Genomic DNA, 20,934 nt, shown 5'->3' on the forward strand with positions numbered 1-20,934 from the left:
CAGGGGTAAGGAACCGATATATTGGTGGACAAGTAGATATTAATATCAATTCATTCTACATTAGTAGTGCTGGATCGTATACTGAAGTGATAGAAGGGAGGCAGAGTATCGGGTAATGGTGTACTTGCGGTTGTTCTCTAGTTTCCTAATGAAGGGGGTGTGGTCAGTGTAGACAATAGTACAGCCCCGCGTGTCACATGATTACAGTCGTGACTGTTGCGGCCATCTTGGAAAGGGGTATAAATAATGATGGACAAACTGATATTAATGTTACATCAATCTATATCCGTAATACAGGATCCTTCAGTAAATTCATAAGAGGGGGTGAAGGGCCATAATTACAGCGCACTCCACGGGATGTCCTCATTGAGCCCCCGTCTATCAGAGGACAGACGGTGTATCCACCTCTGTTCTTTTTGAAACAGGTTCTGCTTAGATTTGTTGCTTGGGGTCTCGAGGACTAGCAATCTCAGTGAATCTGCGGTGTGGTTTTGCTCTAAAAAATGTCTGCACATCTTTGTGTTTGTTTTTTTGCAATGGAAGTTCCTTCTGTGTTCCGAGATGCGGATCTTAATAGGGCGCGTGGTCATTCCCACATATTGTACAGCACATGGGCATCTGAGTAGGTAAATGCAATTAGGTGTGTTGCAATTAGTGTTCGCACAGGAAGGAATCTGTCAGTTGGATGGTTTTGAGCACGTTGGTAAACGGGCATGCGCTGCAAGATCCACATGGGTAGTGTCCCCGTACTGGTGGTAGTTGCCAGAGTGTGGTTTGTTTGTGGGTTACAGCCTGCTTAGGCCTGGTGTGGACCAGAATGTCCTTGATATTCCTCGACCTTTTGAAGGCGAATCTGTGGGTCGCCAAATTAAGTTCCCCTGTGTTCAAGATCTGCCAGTGTCTCTTTATAATCTTCTTGATTTCATTTGAGGCTGGTGAAAAAGTGGTCACACATGTCAAGAGATCATTGTCTTGAGAGGTAGGAGTATTATACTCCAGGAGGGCCCCTCTGTGGTTGTTTTGTGCCCGTTTCCGTGCCCTGTAGATTTCCCTTGTGGGGTATCCTCTATCTCTCAGATTGCGGGATAGAATGAAAGATTCAGTCCTGTAGTCGGTTAGGTTGGTGCAGTTGCGCCTAACCCGCAGGAACTGACCAAAGGGAAGATTCAGTCTCAAGGACCTGGGGTGGTGACTTGTAAAGAGGAGCAAGCTGTTGCGGTCCATTGGTTTACGATACATAGTGGTATCGATCTTACCCCCCTCCAGCCTGATGGTGAGATCCAGAAATGCTATGCTGGATGTAGAAGCAGTAATGGTAAAGGTAAGGTAGTTGTTGAGTGTGTTGAGCTAGTTGAAGAACTCCTTGTAGAGATCTTCAGTCCCTGACCAGAGAATGAGAATGTCATCAATGAACCTCCTCCAGAGTTTGATGTTAGAGTGGTAGGGGTTCATTGGTCCATTGATGTGTTTTTCCTCAAAGTCGGCCATGTACAGACAGGCCACCGAGGGGGCAAAAGTGCTGCCCATAGAAGTTCCCTGGGTTTGATGGTAATGTTGCCCTTTGAATTCAAAAAAGTTTTCAGTGAGAGCAAGACTCGCACACTCCATGATGAAGGACGGTGGCGTTGGAGAGGTCCATTCCTCAGTACTTAGGATCCTCTCAATCACCCCTACTGTGGCCCTCTGTGGGATGTTGGTGTAGAGGGCCTCCACGCCTAGGGTGATGAGGAAATCAATTTGGATGTCTTCCTGTAGGTTATCCAGGAGACGAAGGATATCAGTGGTGTCTTGAACATAAGAAGGGATTCTTTTTACCAAAGGTTGTAGGAAGTGGTCGAAAAATTGCGAAAGGGGCTCTAGTACAGAGTTAATGCCCGATACGATCGGACGTCCAGGTACTGGGGTGGTCCCCTTGTGAATCTTGGGAAGGGTGTAAAATAGGGCACCCTAGGTTCTTTTTTCACAAGGAACTCAGCCTCCTTTTTAGAAATCCATTGATGACATTCAGCCGACTCAACCAATCCTGTAATGGATGTCTTCAGGCGTTCAGTCGGATTTGATGGAATAGGGGTGTAGTAGCGCCTATCCCCTAGTTGTCTCAGACATTCTGTGTCATAATCAGTAGTGTTCATTATGACTGTTGCCCCGCCCTTGTCGGCCTGTTTAATTGTGATGGTCCCATCGTTGGCTAAGGAATCCAACACCTGCATTTCTAGGTTAGAAAGATTATGATGTCTTTTACTTTGTCCCAATGATCCAATGTACTTGAGCACAGCCTGCTCATAAGTCAAGATCTCATTGGGAACCATCCCGCTGTGTGGAGTGAAGTTGGATGGGTTATGGAGGCCTGAATCAGTGGGGGTCTCACGTGGTCTTCCATCGAAAAAGGCTCTTAATCTGATCTTCCTAAAGAATTTGTGGATTTCGCAACTCTGTTGGAAGTTGTCTATTTTTGGAGTTGGGACGAATCCGAGCCCCTTTTGTAACACTTTTTCTTCACAATCAGTGAGTTGGCGTGAAGAAAGATTCACTACCAGGCTTACTTCCGTCCTGTCTTGCTCCTAGTTTCCATCCCATGAGCCTGTGTGTCTTCCCACTGCACCCTCTTCTTTGGTCCGTTTCCTCGCCTGCGCCCGCGCCCTCTGCCCCAACCTCTGTCTAAAAAAGGCTGCTGATTGGTGTCATGGGGGGCGAAATGAGGGGGGTACTGGGGTGCAAAAGGTGTCATAGGGTGTTGGAATTGTGAAAATTGCCACATAGGAGGCCCCTGGAAGGAGGGGTGTGGGTAGAATGATTGCCCGCATCTGCCCCCTCTTTTTCCCCTGCGGGGCTCCGGTTGCCAATCGTCCCCGCTCGAATTACTGTCACTGTTGGATCCTCCCTTAGAGGAGGTGGCACTGGAGTCAGAAAGGTATCTTGTCCCGGGGGGGGCATAGTCATCTTTAAGGTACGGATAGACCTTTTCTTTTGAAAAACGTTGGATATCTTTCTGCAGCTTGGTAATTTTCTGTTTCATTAAGAAGTCTTTCTGCTCTGAGATTTCTTTATTTAATTCGGCCAGTTTGGTTTTGAAGCATGGGTTCTGGCCGGCGCTCTTAAATGCGCTCTCTGCGATCTGAATTTTACTGAGTAGTTCATCAGCCAATCGTTTAGCAGTATTGACCAATAGATTGAGATGGTCATGGGGACACTTCCACCAGATAAGGGACCATTCTACCTTAAATTGGCCATCTTCCCAGAATATCATGGGGAATTTTTTATCGATCAGACGATTAGGTGCTATTTTGGCCTTAAAGTACTCAGCCATGAGTGCTCCATGTAAGGTGATCCTAACCCACTCTCTCTTCATGTCAGAGAGTGATTTCCAATCTGCCACGTTACTCCCTGTGGAGGTGTCCATGTCAACGCCCAGGATGGACGGAAGTCTATGAATTGCTGCTGCATCATCGTCACCGAAGCTCAATCCTTGTCCATCCATTTTTGGGTAACAAGGGTCTAGAGGTGAGATGAAGTTGAGATATAAAGGTTATAGTAGGGGAGGTCAGTACACTAGAGAGGGAAAGGTAGTGTCCGCCCAGTTCTCGGTGTGATAGCGGCAACTATCTTGGGGAAGTAAGCGCATTTTTACTAAACTAGTGCTCCTTGCGACATCCTTCATCCCATAAACGAACCGCTCACTGGGCATTTAACTTGAGGGGTCGTTTGACGCTACTACCCCATGAGTAGGCATCGTACAGCCACCGACGGTAAAGCCTTCGGGGGGTCACATGTTTTAGTGACCACATTACCGTTTGCACTAGCAAGCGAAGGGGTATACAGCCTAAGCGCGACTGTTGCACAGCATTTTTTTCTTGGGCTCCATAGATTGATCGCATTTAGTATAATTATCCTAAATTTTATACCGCTCAACCACTAGACACCAGGTCGCTGCTCACAAGAAACTAGCAGGCATCTGTTCCAACCACTCAGGAAACAGTTCTTTTGTAACCAAGCAATTCTGATTGTTCCCTTCTTAGCCATAAACCCCAATGGTTCCCCCTTGATGTCAAACCTACCGGGTACTGTTGACACCTACACACCTTGACCATTAGGTGAGTAACAGTTTACCCGAGTTACAGGATGAACATCGGCGGTCTGAATAAGCTGCTGCTGTATATATGTATATATATGCTGTGTATATGTTTTTAATGTGTGATTCATGAAATTACATACTAGTCACAAATTTTCACTAGTATGTCACCTTATTCACATTAGCACTGTGTGCTCACGGTCACGAAAGGGTCACTTGTTGTCACTAATCTATGGTAACAATCTCTTTTGTCTTCCCCTAGGCAAGAGCAGTGCCATACAGGTAGTACAACTGATGATATATAACATAAACTGCTACTTTGTTAGGTCATGTTTTTTTGTGATAGTAGTTACTGAATAGGACCTGAAGAATCGCAGCCATTGTGCTTAGGTGAGAAACATGTTGACCACACGAAATGCACTTTAGTCCTGTATCGTGACGTGGAATCCTAATTTCCAGCGATCACAGGCTATCTCTTGATTTTACTTGTGGCAGAGGACCACCAGAATAAATTGATCTCCGGTACCTTGGGCCACATTTTAACCTCACTCACACTATCCTCTTTCTCCTGGCCCCTCACCCACACTTCACCCATAGGCAGTTGGATAAAAGATCTCCGCTAAAGAGCCCCTCTTTGAGGTGAGCCCGTTGGACATTGCACCACCTGCCCAATGAGGAGCACTGCCGATGATGAAGCATGACACTCGCAAGGGTGGGTGAGGCCATTATATCCAACAAATTGGATACCCAGGGTAGTCCTCCACTGAGCACTATCCCTGCCATTACCGTGACCGCTTTCTTCTCCTTCTTTCCTCTTTAGGAACGGCCCGGTCGCTTTTGTTAGTTGCAAACAAAGCAATAACACGGGCCGTGTACTAGGAGAATCTGATGCAAAGAATGCAATAACACAAGCCAGGCACTAGAAGAATCTGATGCAAACAATGCAATAACACAGGCCAGGCACTAGAAGAATCTGATTCAAACAATGCAATAACACAGGCCAGGCACTAGAAGAATCTGATTCAAACAATGCAATAACACAGACCAGGCACTATGAAAATCTGACACAAACAAAGCAATAACACAGGCCAGGCAAAAGGAGAATCTGACACAAACAATGCAATAACACAGGTCAGTCACTAGAAGAATCTGATGCAAACAATGTAATAACACAGGCCAGGCACTAGGAGAATCTGATGCAAACAATATAATAACACAGGCCAGGCACTAGGAGAATCTGATTCAAACAATGCAATAACACAGACCAGGCACTATGAAAATCTGACACAAACAAAGCAATAACACAGGCCAGGCAAAAGGAGAATCTGACACAAACAATGCAATAACACAGGTCAGTCACTAGAAGAATCTGATGCAAACAATGTAATAACACAGGCCAGGCACTAGGAGAATCTGATGCAAACAATGTAATAACACAGGCCAGGCACTCAATCAATCAATCAATCAGTGACACTTATAAAGCGCGCTACATACCCGTGGGGTCTCAAGGCGCTGGGGGGGGGGGGGAGCCGCTACTGCTCGAACAGCCAGGTCTTCAGCTTCTTCCTGAAGGAGAGGTGGTCTTGGGTCAGGCGCAGGTCGGTCGGGAGGGAGTTCCAGGTCTTGGCGGCCAGGTGGGAGAAGGACCTTCCTCCTGTAGTCGCTCTTCGGATGCGGGGGACGGCGGCGAGGGCGTGGTTGGCTGATCGGAGGTGGCGTTTGGGAGCGTAGAAGTTGACTCGGCTGTTGAGGTAGCTCGGGCCTTGGTCGTGTAGGGCTTTGTGTGCGTGGGTGAGGAGGCGGAAGGTGATTCTTTTGTTGACGGGGAGCCAGTGAAGGTCTCGCAGATGTCCGGAGATGTGGCTGGTTCGTGGGATGTCGAGGATGAGTCTGGCTGAGGCGTTCTGGATCCGCTGGAGTCTCTTCTGGAGCTTGGCGGTGGTCCCGGCGTAGAGGGCGTTGCCGTAGTCCAGTCGGCTGGTGACGAGGGCCTGGGTGACGGTCTTCCTGGTCTCGGTGGGGATCCACCAGAAGATCTTCCGTAGCATGCGTAGGATGTTGAAGCATGCCGAGGAGACGTTGTTGACTTGCCTGGTCATGGAGAGGGAGGAGTCCAGGATGAAGCCCAGGTTGCGTGCATGGTCTGTCGGTTTGGGTGCGGTGCCCAGGGCGGGAGGCCACCAGGAGTCGTCCCAGGCGGAGGGAGAGGAGCCCAGGATGAGGACCTCCGTCTTGTCCGAGTTCAGTTTCAGGCGGCTGGTCGTCATCCACTCGGCTACCTCTTTCATCCCTTCGTGCAGGTTGGCTCTGGCGGCGGCGGGGTTGTTGGTCAGGGAGAGGATCAGCTGGGTGTCGTCGGCGTAGGAGATTATGCTGAGGTTGTGTTTGCGTACGATGGCCGCGAGGGGGCTCATGTAGACGTTGAAGAGGGTGGGGCTCAGAGATGATCCTTGGGGGACGCCGCAGATGACTTCGGTGGCCTCTGACTTGTACGGTGGTAGGCGGCACTAGGAGAATCTGGTGCAAACAATGCAATAAAACAGGCCATGTAATAGAATAATCTGATGCAAACAATGCTGTTAGAACCCGGAGTCTCTAATTGGCAACAGTATGCACCTTTGTCAAGTAGGGACCCTTTGTCTACCTCAGGGCAAGGGCGTTTACACGCTGTAGATAACCCCTGCTCATCCCCTTGGTAGCTTGGCACGAGCAGGCAGGCTTATCTCAGAGGCAGTCGTTAAGCATTTGTGAACACATACAGTAATATAGATGAACCACTCAAACGGACACCACACCGGGATGTATCAAAAATAGGTATGCTTTATATAATTAACACAAGACCTTTACGGCAAAAATCAACAGTACGAATATGCTTTACGGTTTACTCAAAAATAGGTTCTTAGTTTCAAGTATCTCTGGCAACAAATAATCCCAACAGGAGTGATCTCTTCAATGCACAAAAGACTTCTCAGGGTACAGTCTGCCTGTGAGGAGCATAGCGTCGGGCCCGGAGTCACAACTAGACTCTCACGGGACAGTACCTTAAAGAAAACAAACAAAGGCTCTTCTCGGCATCAGGGAGCTGTGATGTTGTGTGGCACATTGGTAGGGTGGGTTCCTTGCTTCGGGGGAAAGCGATGTGGCGGGACCATAGCTGCGATGCAGGTAGGGGGCGGCTTCGGTTCTTACCGGAGAGGAGGTGGCGTTATGGCAGCGCCGGCACAACAGGTCATTGCTGATGTTGTTGAGTCAGTGAGTGCTTGGTCACTCTTGTCAATGATCGGCTCTGCCCAGATGGCGATCTCAGAGCCGGTTGCAGCCCAGCGGCAGGCGTCGGTCTACGGTGGGAGTCGGAGCAGCACTCACGGTCTCGGGGCAGATGGTGGCGAAGTAAGCTGGCTTGAGTTGCAGAGTAACTCTGTAGCGGCTGAAACAGCAGTTCCAGCTTTGCTCAAAAAGAAGAGGTGAAGTTGCTGGTATCCTTGCGTCTTCAAACGAGAGGCTAGTTCAACTCTAGCCCTCGGGGAATAATCGGCAAGATGATGAAAGTTTCTTCCTTGGTCCTTTCTACCTCTCCTCGGCACGAGAGACACCACCACAGGCCAACCCACTACAGCGCTTTGGCAGAGGGCCAGTACAACTCCTGTGGTCTCCAGGTGCTCTTCCTCGGCAGAGGGTCGTCGTTTTCTTTGTTCCAGAGTGATTTTAAAAATCTGGGGCCTGGGCCCCAGTATTTATACCCATAATTCTGTTGTTCTCTGAGGGTAGAGGGTGCTTTGCCTGGTCAAAACCAGTTTTGGGTGCATACTACCAGTACGTGTCTTCTTCCTTTGTCGATGTGAGCCAGGGTCTTCAGGCTCACCATAGGAAGTGGAGTCAACATTGTGGGACATGGCCCGGCTCAATTTAGACCCAGGTACCTACTCCTCCCACCACTCTCAGGACAATCAGTCTAGTGCTGTCGCTCCCTACCTCCTGGAGTCCCCCCCAGCCCTGTCACTCGTAAAACCCAGACACACAATACACACGCTAGCAGAAGCAGGCTGGATGGGGAATGTGACTCAAACAATGCAATAACACAGGCCAGGCACTAGGAGAATGTGACACAAACAATGCAATAATACAGGCTGTGTACTAGAAGAATCTGATGTATACGATGCAATGACACAGGCCAGGCACTAGGGGAATCTGATACAAACAATGCAACCTCAAGGACCAGGCACTAGGAGAATGTGATGCAAACAATGCAACCTCAAGGACCAGGCACTAGTAGAATGTGACGCAAACAATGCAATAACACAGACAATCTGATGTATACCATGCAATAACACAGGTCATGCACTAGGAGAATCTGATGCAAAAAATACATTAACAAGGGCCAGGCACTAGGGGAATGTGATGCAAACAATGCAATAACACATGAAGGAAGGTAGCTCCTGACTATGGTTGCCCCAACTTTTTGCCTTGTGTTTTAGCTGGTTTTTGACATAGTTGGCCTGGGACTCTGCCAATCAGGACCCCAGGCCTACTGCTCTCTCTGTAAAATGGATTCCATGTACCTTAGGTGCATATACCAATTGGTACTGGGCCACCTTATCAGTCCCTGTACCCAGGGCATAGGTGTACCCAGGGCCTACCAGGGGCTGCTGCATGTATTATGCCACCCCTGGCTGGCCATCTAAATCTGACACAACTGGCTGCACGACAGCTGGGGCAAGGTGGTGTAATCACCCTTTGCTTTAGATATAGTATACCTATATCTAGCCCTAAAATGGACACATGTATTCCTATCAGTCACTCCTATGGCAGGCCTTAACAATCCTGAAGGCAGAGTGCTTGGAATCACGTGAGATGGTGCTCTGGCAGGAGCTGAGCCCGTTTGCAGCTTGCGGAACCAAGTCCTAATAGCTGTTCCATGATAACGCATACCATATACTCTTAAGTGCATTATAATCCTCGCGGTTATATGCCAACTCTGGTATCGCTTTATCAAAACATGTCGAGTAAGGTGTCATACGAATTGGAATACTAACCCCTCGCCAGTTCTGGCGACGGGGTTAGCATTCCACCCTTCTAGAGGGACACGACATGTATGTAACTGTGAACCCCGGTTAAAGTTAACTCGAGCCTCAGCATCACAAAATGGATGCTGCCACCACAGACACAAGTCTGACCTCCTGCTGCTGGGAGTCCTTCCAGCGAGGAGAGCTTGGACAAAGGGTTTCCTGTCGGGGTGGTGCTAGCACCATCCCAGACAGGGTTTTGTGTATCCTGGGTAGGCAGGGCGGAATAGGAAGGTGACTGCAAGTGGCACCCCGGTGCTCACTATGCATAGGCCGGCTTGAACCAGTTCCAGGGGCACACCAGCCCCTGAGCTGGGGAAAGTCCGGAATGGGAGAGGGGTGTAACCACCCCCCTTCCTGGTCCCACCCATGGGCAGGACCTAGTCCCGTACCAGCCCCTTTCTTCAGTATAAAGGTGGGAGCGGGGACCCTGCCAAATTAGATCATCTTTGAATCCTGAAACTACTTTCTACGAAAGGAACTCAAGACTTCTTCCTAAGATTTCTCCCTTGTGACTAAGGAGTAGTCACCCTGCATCTGCGGGCACCAACTAAGTAACCTGCGGTTTGCTGCACATCCTTCCTCCGGAACCAGACCGACCAGCATGACGAGACCCAGCTTCCCTGGCACCTCTGACCTCTACCTGCATCATCAACCCAGCTGAGATTCGTGGGTGTGACAAGACCTCGAGGGACCGGCCATCTTCAGAACTGCACTACGCTTATCCAGCACGACCGCCGAGGGATCCTCGAGTGAGTGCTTTGGGGTTTGAGAAGCCCTAACCCTGAGCAGCTCCAGCACCGAAGTCCAGCCCCCCAGCATCCACGAGATCTGCGTGGGGCCCTTCTGCTCTTTGCTGCTCACCGCGTTGTCCGGCCACTTGCCTGCTGGCTTGTAGCCCTCTTGACGACGAACTACGACACTTCCATCGCTGGTCTGGTTGCTCCAGGCTGGCCCTTGCTCCCCTCCAACAGAGGAGCACCCAGACCCTCCTGGTCCACTCCCAGACGCCATTTTGAGTCCACCGCGTGGGCTTGCATTTGCCAAGAGTTGTTGCCCCAATCCTGGGTCCAGCATCACAGACAGTAGTACTTACCTGCTATTAATTTCGCATTCCACTTTTGTAGTATATGGTTTTCCGTGCCCTCTCGGGCATTTGTGTAAATTGTGCAAATACATTAACAAGGACCAGGCACTAGGAGAATGTGATGCAAACATTGCAATAACACAGACCAGGCACTAGGAGAACCTGATGCAAACAAGGCAATAACACAGGCCAGGCACTAGGGGAATCTGATACAAACAATGCAACAACAAGGACCAGACACTAGAAGAATGTGACGCAAACAATGCAATAACAAGGCCAGGCACTAGGAGAATGTGACACAAACAATGCAATAACACAGGCTGTGAACTAGAAGAATCTGATGTATACCATGCAATAACACAGGTCATGCACTAGGAGAATCTGATGCAAAAAATACAATAACAAGGGCCAGGCACTAGGAGAATGTGATGCAAACAATGCAATAACACAGGCCAGGAACTAGGAGAATCTGATGAACACAATGCAATAACACAGACCTGGCACTAGGAGAACCTGATGTAAACAAGGAAATAACACAGGCCAGGCACTAGGGGAATCTTATGCAAACTTTGCAATAACACAGACAGTGTACTGGGAGAATCTGATGCAAACTATGGAATAACACAGGCCAGGCACTAAGATAATGTGACACAAACAATGCAATAACACAGGCCAGGCACTAGCAGAATGTGACGCAAACAATGCTATAACACGGGCCATGCACAAGGAAAATGTAATGCACACAATGCAATAACACAGGCCAGGCACTAGGAGAATCTGACACAAACTATGGAATAACACAGGCTAGACACTAGGGGAATGTGACACAAACTATGGAATAACATAGGCCAAGCACTGGAAGAATCTGACGGAAACTATGGAATAACACGGGCCGTGTACTAGGATAATCTGATGCAAACAATGAAATAACACAGGTCAAGCACTATGAGAATCTGATGCAAACAATGCAATAACACAGACCAGGCACTAGAAGAATCTGATGCAAACAATGCAATAACACGGGTCAGGCACTAGGAGAATCTGATGCACACAATGCAATAACAGAGACCAGGCACTAGAAGAATCTGATGCAAACAATGCAATAACACGGGTCAGGCACTAGGAGAATCTGATGCAAACAATGCAATAAAAAGGGAAGAGTTACTAGTGGCTAAAGGCGGTTCCCCCAAAGGCTAGACTAGCATACACACTTTTAGCCACTAGTAACTCTTCCCTTTTTATTTTTTCCAACATCCGTGAACTCCGCCCCTAACTCCGCGTAGCGGCTTCTGCGGAGTTTGTTGCACGACCGGCGTAGACGCCATCGCCCGTTTGGTCACCTGTAAGTACAAGACAGCCCTTCTCGAGTGTTTTCCGTAATTGGAGATTCACTCGTCTTGCAATCGGTTACATTCCTACTCTCTTGTTTACCGTAGGATTAAATCTCACGAAGGCGGACGTAATGAGTATTTGTGCCTCTCTCGACCTGTGGACCGCATGGCGGTTCCTTTTAAATCCCACCTGGGCCGGTAACTAGTTCTACATTTGATGATAATTACTCTTCTTTTCGTGTCAACCTGGAGGTAAATTTTGACTTCACAATTTTTAGATTTCACACAGTGCCTTAACGCACAACTGTATCTTAGACATAGATTGCTTATCATAGTGATCTGTATCACAATTCAATCTTCTCATGGGTTCCGCGATTGCTAGTCTCCATTGTCCCTGCGTGTAAGCGGTTGCATGTGCCTGACATCTCATATACAGGCTCTCAGTGACCGGACATTAATTTAGTCCAGCGTCATTAGTAATCACACACGTTCTACTCTGTAGAGTTGTAATCAATTATTTTTACCCACAGCCCGTGCTTGCCTGCACCGACTTTGAAATTGATTTGTGACGACTATGGTTCAACCACTAACTTACCATTCGGCCTAACGTTTGAAGCGTGTAAGTGTAGTCTCAATTCTAACAGACAGCATTAAATCACAGGACACCTGTCTGACGAATTTATCCTCATCCTTTGTATCTGATCGATTGTTGTCTCCTCTGCAGTTGAGAATTTTTACCTCTGAGATCGACCACGACATCCTGCGTGGCGTATTCTCCTTCCATGTACAGAGCCCAGTCGGGCCTTACTCCATGGTAATTATTTTAACGTTTCTTTATATTGCTAGATAGGATGGTTCATTTCACTCCTATTATGTACTAAAGTGTGAATCCTTTATTACATTTTTTTCAGATAGAATTGCCCCACCACCCCTCACACCCCTTGTAGATGTCCAGATGAAGACCCCGAGAAAGGACTCAACATAGCCTGTAGATAGGGGTCGAAACGTCAATGGTTGTTCCTTTCCTTGGACCTCCGGCACATGCCCCCGATATTTCTGAATGTTGTATGTGACCGTTGAATGTCATTTGTTGAATAAGTTCCAATGTATGCCTTGAATCTGGGCTTTTGCATCATAATTGTCACGACTTTGATCGCAATATTGTAATTTATTTTTTCTTGGAACTGTGTTTACTTTCCTTGACCTGACACTCCCCTGAGCACTACCCTTCCCTTCCCTTTCTCCCCCTTTGGGGCTTGAAATTTTATGTGATTGTATTTTGCCACTGGCAACTAAGTGGTGTTGATTAATAAATTACAATACCTGTAAATTCCTTGTATCATTGAACTATCCAGTGAATGATGGGGAATGTCCCGGACTCTTGGCGAGGGTCGATCCTGCACCCCATTTACAAGAAAGGGCCGAAATCTAACCCACAAAATTACCGCATGATTGCTCTCCTTAATATTGAGGGAAAGGCCTGTGCAAGCACCCTACTAGCGGACCTCTCAATCTGGGTCAACAGGGAGGGCCTTCTGCCCTTTTACCAAACTGGGTTCAGACCAGGAGCCATAACAGTGGATAATATCATAGCGCTCTCATATCTAACACACAAGGCGGTGGCACTAAAATCTCTTCTCATTTTTGCCTGTTTTATCGATTACACAGCGGCCTTTGATGGCGTTGACCGCTCCATTCTGTGGCAGAAATTGGAAAGCTGGAACATCGACCCCGTTCTATTAAAAGCCCTCATATCTCTATATTCAGGGAAGTGGGTTAGAATCAAACTCTCAAATACAGCAGCCACAGAGAAAATTGACACTAATCGCGGCCTGAAGCAAGGATGCGTCTTAGCTCCGATGTTATTCAACCTTTACACCCCAGACATGGGAAAAGCTTTGATAGGAGCATCACTAGCAACACTTCGGCTTGCCCATACCAAGATTCACTTATTACAGTATGCCGACGACCTGGTATTATTAGAGCATACTAAAATAGGGCTTCAAAAAGCGCTAACGTCTTTGGATAATTACAACGCAAAAAACAAACTGATTGTGAACGCTGCCAAATCGAAAATAATAATATTTGGGCCTTTTCCCAAAAACAAAATGACAAAATGGAGGATAGGAAGGCTGACGTTAGACTGTATACAACAATACAACTATTTGGGAGTTTGGCTAAGCGAGACAGGTGGCCCGGGAGTTCACCTGGACAAAATACGGGCAAAAGGGAAACGCATCTTATACGCCCTTGGGAAGCTGCATGCAAATTTGCATAGCCCAACAACAACAGCAGTCCACAGAGTAATAAGGGCGAAGCTGATACCCTCATTGAACTACGCACAGCAGGCTTTCCCGGGACAACTATCTAGCACCTTGGAAAAAATACATTGCTCGGCTCTTAAAAAACTATTCCATCTACCCTCCTGCACCAGAAACCCCTTTGTGTGGCTTGAATTCGGGCTGAGACAACAAAAATTAGAAGAACTGGCCCTAATGAGCAAATACTTTTACCTCCCCACAGCGGCACCAGAGAACTCCCTGAAATCTATTATAAAGAACATTTTTTTGGAAGCAGGAAATCCGTGGTCAAACAGCCTCGCCGCCGCCAAAGAAGAGTTGAATTTTGCAGTGGATAATTGGGACCCTGAGTTAATTAAATACGCTGCCATTAAAAGAGCGACAAAAAGACAGGTTTGGCTTTGTTCGCGCTCAACTGACTTGGAAGCATTGGAAGCAAAAGGCTTCCATGTGTCCTTAACACTCCCGCAGACAGTACAGACTTCGAAAGTCTATCTTACGCAAGCAGTGGGCAAACAAGCAGTAAATAGGATCTTAGCGCTTAGATTACATCCTCTCCCCCTTAAAGACCTTCACCCCACAAGGTTACCTGCGACAAGGCAGTCAGAGTGCAGCCTATGCAAATATAAACAAGAGAGTTTCGCACATATCCTATTTTGCTGCCCGGGGCTGTCTATTGAGCGCAACCTTTACTTAAAGCCAATTTTACTTAGACACGGAATTAGATCTATAAAGGAGGCCGTCTACCATCTATTCACAATGGAAACAGTGAAGGACATGGCTGTGTTCAGTAAATTCATCCAACAGGCACGCCAGAAACTGATGATCCTGCATAGATAGGTCACCATCCTGGAACAATGATTCTTAAACCTTCGAGATAGGTAGAAATGGACTAACGAACCACGTTTTTAATTATATTTATGTTTTCACTTACTTTTAAGCTTTCTCCCTTACCCTTGGCTTGACAATTAATGTTTTATTGTTGCGTGGTGTCTTATTTAATGGTTTTGAGTAACCACAAATAAAGTTTTATTCATTCATTCATTCACTCCACAGTGGCAGGCCTGAGTCATACTTTACGAGTTGCTCCGGCGGGTGGCACAATTGGTGCTGCAAGCCCACCAGCAGCATTTGATTTACAAGCCCGGGCACCCCTGTGCACGATACTAAGGCCTGACAGTAAATAAAATACACCAATCATGGAATCTCAAATTAAACACAAAGATTCCATGGAGCACTTGCACTGCGGCACTGAATGGCAGTAGCGCAGTGCCCAAAGCGCCTAAACCAGCAAACATCAAAAACAGAAGAGGCAATCTATCAAAAAGAGGAAGGGAGAACCACACCAATGGTACTAGGTTTACGGAAATGCAATAACACAGGCCGTGTAATAGAAGAATCTGATGCAAACAATGCAATAACACAGGCAAGACACTAGGAGAATTTCATGCGAGCAATGCAAAAACAGAGACCAGGTACTAGGAGAATCTGATGCAAACAATGCAGTAACTCAGGCCCGCCACTAGGAGAATCTGACGCAAACAATGCAATAACACTGGTCAGGCACTAGGAGAATCTGACGCAAACAATGCAATAACACAGGCCAGGCACTAGGAGAAACTGAAACAAACAATGCAATAACACTGGTCAGGCACTAGGAGAATCTGACGCAAACAATGCAATAGTAAAGTGTTACAGGAGTAAGACCCATAGACCTGGTCGGGATCAGGGTAAGAAGGTTGAACAAAAAACAATATCCCAACAGGTAATATTTGGTAGACAATTATATATGTATGTTGAAAACATTACATGTAAGGAAATAAGGGAGACAGATATTCAATTAGTCTTTTGTTGTTATTAATTTTGTATTCAAAGGGAATAGTACAACAGGGTCATGATCATACAATTGGAGCAGCACTGCATGTAGACAAATCAAATGACAACCATAAAATACTTGGTGCTCAATGGTGTGCAAGGGAGAGATAGCGACGCAAGTGGTAGGGAAAACAGCTTGAACGGCGCAAGTAGGGTGTGAGTGCAAGTATCATACAGTGGGTGGCTTAGTGAAGTGAACAATTCAAGTGACTTAAGTGTTCAATTCACATTTAAGCAATAGCCACAGTAGTATTTGCGCCAATAAATGTGCTGTACAGTCGATGGCGTTTCGACCCTCTATTGTTTGGGGTCGTCTTCAGGACTTGGTTGTCAGCTAGTTCCAGTGGTCAGAAAATTGAAGGGGAGCGCCGTGGTGCGGCGACTTTGGAGTACTTGAAATGCACTTGAGGTGCAGCAAGTGCGGGCCTCAAGGTGGCGGGCTGTTGGGCGTTAGACCGTGACTCATCGGTCTGGTTAAATAGAGCGCCGTGGTTGGGCGTCTCACGGGAGTTTAAGTGGCGCCGGAGGACCTGATTGAATCACGGTCCTAGAAAAGCTGGGGTCCCTTTGGCGTCTAAAAGTAGTGCAGTGTAGCAATGTTGACTTCTGCAATCCTTATAGTGTGAGTAAAATGCAGTGCAATGTGCACAGATTCCATTGTATAATAAAAACCCATCAGTGTCAGTAGTAAGTGGTACAGTTTTTAAATGTTTCTACAGTAAATGCCCCCTATAGTGTGAGGAAAACGCAGTCAACAGATATTCTCTTCTCTAAACACTTCTCGAACTGTGAGTAAACATCCATGCACCTTACAGATCGATAGGTACCCTTTATAATATAGTGAAAAGGTGTGCTTTGTACACAGATTTCCTCTTTTGTAAACACCCCTCATTGTGTTTTCCTCTGTAAATGTCCCTGGTAGTGTAATACACAGCAGTGCACTGCACACAGCTTTCCTCCTGTCACTGCCCCTCATAGTATAGGTAAAAGCAGTGCCTTGCATGGCCATATTAGGGCGTCCTATGCACTTAGCGGCATATCAAAGAGTTGCGTCGGCCTTGAGCCGCACAATGAAGCGCAAGAGAGACGCAACTCTTAAGTTAGATTTATCAAGACACGCAAGCCCGCCTTGCATGTCCATATGTGGCGTCCTATGCACTTAGTGGCCCTAATTCTACTCGACCTCTCTGCCGCTTTCAACACAGTCTGCCACAGCACCCTTATACAACGCCTCAGCAACATCGGCATACAAGGAAAAGCCCTGGACTGGATCATCTCGTTCCTCGCCGGGAGAACTCGAAGAGTCCGACTTCCCCCATTCAACTCAGAGGCCACTGAAGTCATCTGTGGAGTACCACAAGGATCATCACTCAGTCCCACCCTCTTCAACGTTTACATGAGCCCACTCGCATCCATCGCGCGCCAACACAACCTCAACATCATCTCTTACGCCGACGACACCCAATTAATCCTTTCCCTCACCAAAGACCCTAACACCGCCAAAACCAATCTTCACAAAGGCATGAAAGAAGTAGCCGAATGGATGAAACAGAGCCGCCTAAAACTCAACTCAGACAAAACGGAAGTGCTCATCCTAGGATCTTCCCCCTCTGCCTGGGACGACTCTTGGTGGCCTTCCGCTCTGGGCACAGCACCCACACCCACAGACTACGCACGTAACCTTGGCTTCATCCTTGACTCCTCTCTCTCGATGTCCAGACAAGTCAACGCAGTCTCATCCTCCTGCTTCAACGTACTTCGCATTCTCAAAAAGATCTTCCGCTGGATCCCCCTCGAGACAAGAAAGACTGTCACCCACGCACTGGTCACGAGTCGATTGGATTATGGTAACACACTATACGCCGGAATCACAGCAAAATTACAGAAAAAACTCTAACGCATCCAAAACGCATCAGCGAGACTCATATTGGACATCCCTCGCCAAGATCACATCACCGGACACCTAAAAGACCTCCACTGGCTTCCAGTCAACAAAAGAATCACGTTACGTCTTCTCACCCACGCACACAAGGCCCTCTACAATCTAGAACCCGAATGCCTCAACACTCGACTGTCCTTCTACAAACCCACCGCCAACTAAGATCGTCCAATAAAGCCCTCGCCGCAGTCCCGCGCATCCGAAGATCCACCATGGGTGGCAGGTCCTTCTCCTTCCTGGCTGCCAAGACCTGGAACTCACTCCCCACTCACCTCCGCCTTACCCAAAACCACATCTCCTTCAGAAAAGAACTTAAAACCTGGCTATTCGAAAAATAATGAACCCCTTCCCCAAGATCCTTGAGACCCTCCGGGTGAGTAGTGCGCTATATAAATGCCCGAACTTGAACTTGAACTATCAAAGAGTTGCGTCGGCCTTGAGCCACACAATGGAACGCAAGAGAGACGCAAATTTTAAGTTACATTTATAAAGACACCCAAGCTCGCCTAGCACGGCCCGGTGTGGCGTCCTATGCACTTAGGGGCATATCAAAGAGTTGCGTCGGCCTTGAGCTGCACAATGAAGCGCAAGAGCGACGCAGCTCTTAAGTTAAATTTATCAGGACACGCAAGCCCGCCTAGCATGGCCATATGTGGCGTTCTATGCACTTAGGGGCATATCAAAGAGTTGCGTCGGCCTTGAGCCGCACAATGAAGCGCAAGAGTGATGCAGCTCTTAAGTTAGATTTATCAAGACACGCAAGCCCGCCTTGCACGGCCATATGTTGCCTGATAAATCTAGAGTAACGCAACGCAGCTCAAATCGCTGCTTTGCGTTACTCTGCCCCAGTGACGGCTTCCATGGGTGGAGCGTGGGCGTTCCCACGCATCGCCCTATAGATTTTGCCGCATTCCCACCTTTACCAACATTGGTAGACCTGGGAGTGCGTCAAAATGGTATGCAAACCCATGAACGGTGTAACGAGGATAATTATCTTTATTCCTCCTTGCTCCTTCCTTTCTATGTGTGCTGGATTCTGCAGCACACATGGAAAGAGGAAAATGCCTCAGGGGATTACTTTTGTGCAAGAAGGTGCCCCTTCTTGCACAAAAATAATCTGTTTACAAGACACGCTTGCACCAAGGAGCAGGGGTGCCTGCTTTGGAGCTAGGTAGAACATTGTGCGCCAGCGCAGGGAAAAGTCAAGACTGCGCTGTAGAGTGTTAGATACAGCGAATTCCTGACCTTCCCCTATCACGCAGCGCAGCTAAGTGACTTGCTGAGCTGCGCTGCGTGCCCCTAACTGTAGTAGAAGGAAGTGCAGAATGGACAGATTTTTCTCAGTGAAGAGTAAAGAACGGTGCAGCGTGCCCAGAGTTTCTCTTTTTTAAACGCCCCTCGGACTGTTGTAAAAAGAGATTCCGTTTGCAGACGACAGATGGCCTCTAAGCATCCTTCACAGAATAGTAAAAGGAAGAGGAGTCAACACTGATTTCCTCTTTTATTTTAAACCCCCCTCACAGTGTAATAAAAAGCAGTAGTGTGCACACTAGCTTTCCTCAAGATGCAGTGCAGTGTGCATAGATTCCCCCTTAAAAAAAATTATGACCACAAAAATCACCAGGGCAAGAAGGAACACCCCCTCTCGCCTCTCCCAAAAACATTCCCAGATAGATGAGCCCAGCTCAGTCGAGCTCCTGGCAGTGATTTTTCATAGTTCCATAAGATGCAGTGCAGTGACAAAGATACCTTACAGTGTAGTAAGATAGATACAGTGTAGTGCACAAATTACTCACAGTGCAGTAAGATGCAGTGCACACAGATCCCCTTTTTAACACAAATGATACCCACAAACACCCCCAGAGATGGGAGTAAAACCCCCCAGGCGCTCCCGGATAGAAGAGCCCAGCTCAGCCCCAGGGCCCCCCGGATAGAAGAGCCCAGCTCAGCCCCAGGGCCCCCAGATAGAAGAGCCCAGCTCAGCCCCATGGATCCCGGATAGAAGAGCCCAGCTCATGGGCCCCTGGATAGAAGAGCCCAGCTCAGCCCCAGGGGCCCCCGGATAGAAGAGCCCAGCTCAACCCTAGGGGCCCCAGATAGGAGAGCCCAGCTCAGCCCAGGGGCCATGGATAGAAGACCCCAGCTCAGCCCCAGGGGCCCCGGACAGAAGAGCCCAGCCCCCCCAGAGGCCCCCGGATAGAAGAGCCTAGCTCATCCCCAGTGGCCCCCAGATAGAAGAGCCCAGCTCAGCCCGGCTCCTGCAGAGATTCCCTCCAGGAATATTCAGTCTATTTCTTCAAACACAGCAGAAGGTGCTGACAATCTCCTACCTGAGCAGAGACCTGTGCAGACGTGTCCAGGCTCTCTCCTCCGCCTGGGGGCTGTTGTGGGGGCAGATCTGGGGTCTGAGGGGGGACAGATCTGGGGTCTGAGGGGGGTCTGTGAGGGTCTGTAGATGAAGGTATCTGCCCACCAGACAGGGCTCCTTCCTCCTCTGCAGCAGGCTGAACACACAAGGAAAGACAGGAAGTGATGTCCATGCTGCTGGTGCTGTCTCTGCCGCCTCTGACCCGGAAGAGGAAACCCTTCTTCCTTTCACCCAATGTGCTGCTCAGTGGGATTCATCAGCAGGCGGGGAGCGCCCTCTGGTGGCCGCTGACGGAACTGCCGCCTCTAGTCAATTGGAAATGACAGTCTCTATTTCATTAAATATATCAAAATGTTGAAACTGCCAGGATTAAACTGGACAGCGTTTTTCTAATTTCCCTGTTTCTGTGGGTAATTCTTTATATTTGGTAGGGCTGTGTATATTTAAACAGCATTCCAAATGAACTTTTGCATTTCTCTGCATTGTTTACCTGCTCACTCCCTCCCTTCAAAGGTTCACTTATAAGATAAAGAAAGAGGTAGATTGCAGTCTCAATAAATTCATAAGACAGAACAATCGGGTTTGACTCTCAGAGGTTTCTCCCTCAGTGGATGGTCCCTTGGCAGTGAGTGACCGGTGCCGGGTCTGAGGATGAGAGGGTATTCCAGCACTAACTAATGCCAGACTCCTTCATACAGGCTCTTATTAGAGTTACCACCTTTGGTCATGTTTCAAGGGTTTTGCAACGGCCTGGATATTAATTTTCAATAAGACTTTGTGTAAAAGTATTTGTATTGATTTTTAAAATGGCTTTTCTGTCTTTGTTTACTTTAACTATCAGTCATGATTCATTAAGGCAGCTCTAGATCGCATTTTAAAGTGATTTCTGCTTATATTTGATA

The 20,934-nt window shown here is 47.8% G+C and overlaps 1 protein-coding gene across 1 annotated transcript in view; it reads right to left on the reverse strand.

The window, feature by feature from the left end:
• Positions 1-20,195, reverse strand: part of LOC147668150 (uncharacterized) — a 41,118-nt gene extending 20,923 nt beyond the window's left edge. The window contains exon 1 of the mRNA XM_086948746.1: positions 19,995-20,195. The gene's annotated coding sequence lies outside the window, so the exon portion shown is untranslated. The remainder of the gene's footprint in view (positions 1-19,994) is intronic.
• Between the last annotated feature and the right edge of the window lie 739 nt (positions 20,196-20,934).

Source organism: Lissotriton vulgaris, unplaced genomic scaffold (assembly GCF_964263255.1).
Source record: "Lissotriton vulgaris unplaced genomic scaffold, aLisVul1.2 SCAFFOLD_3036, whole genome shotgun sequence".
NCBI lineage: Eukaryota > Metazoa > Chordata > Amphibia > Caudata > Salamandridae > Lissotriton > Lissotriton vulgaris.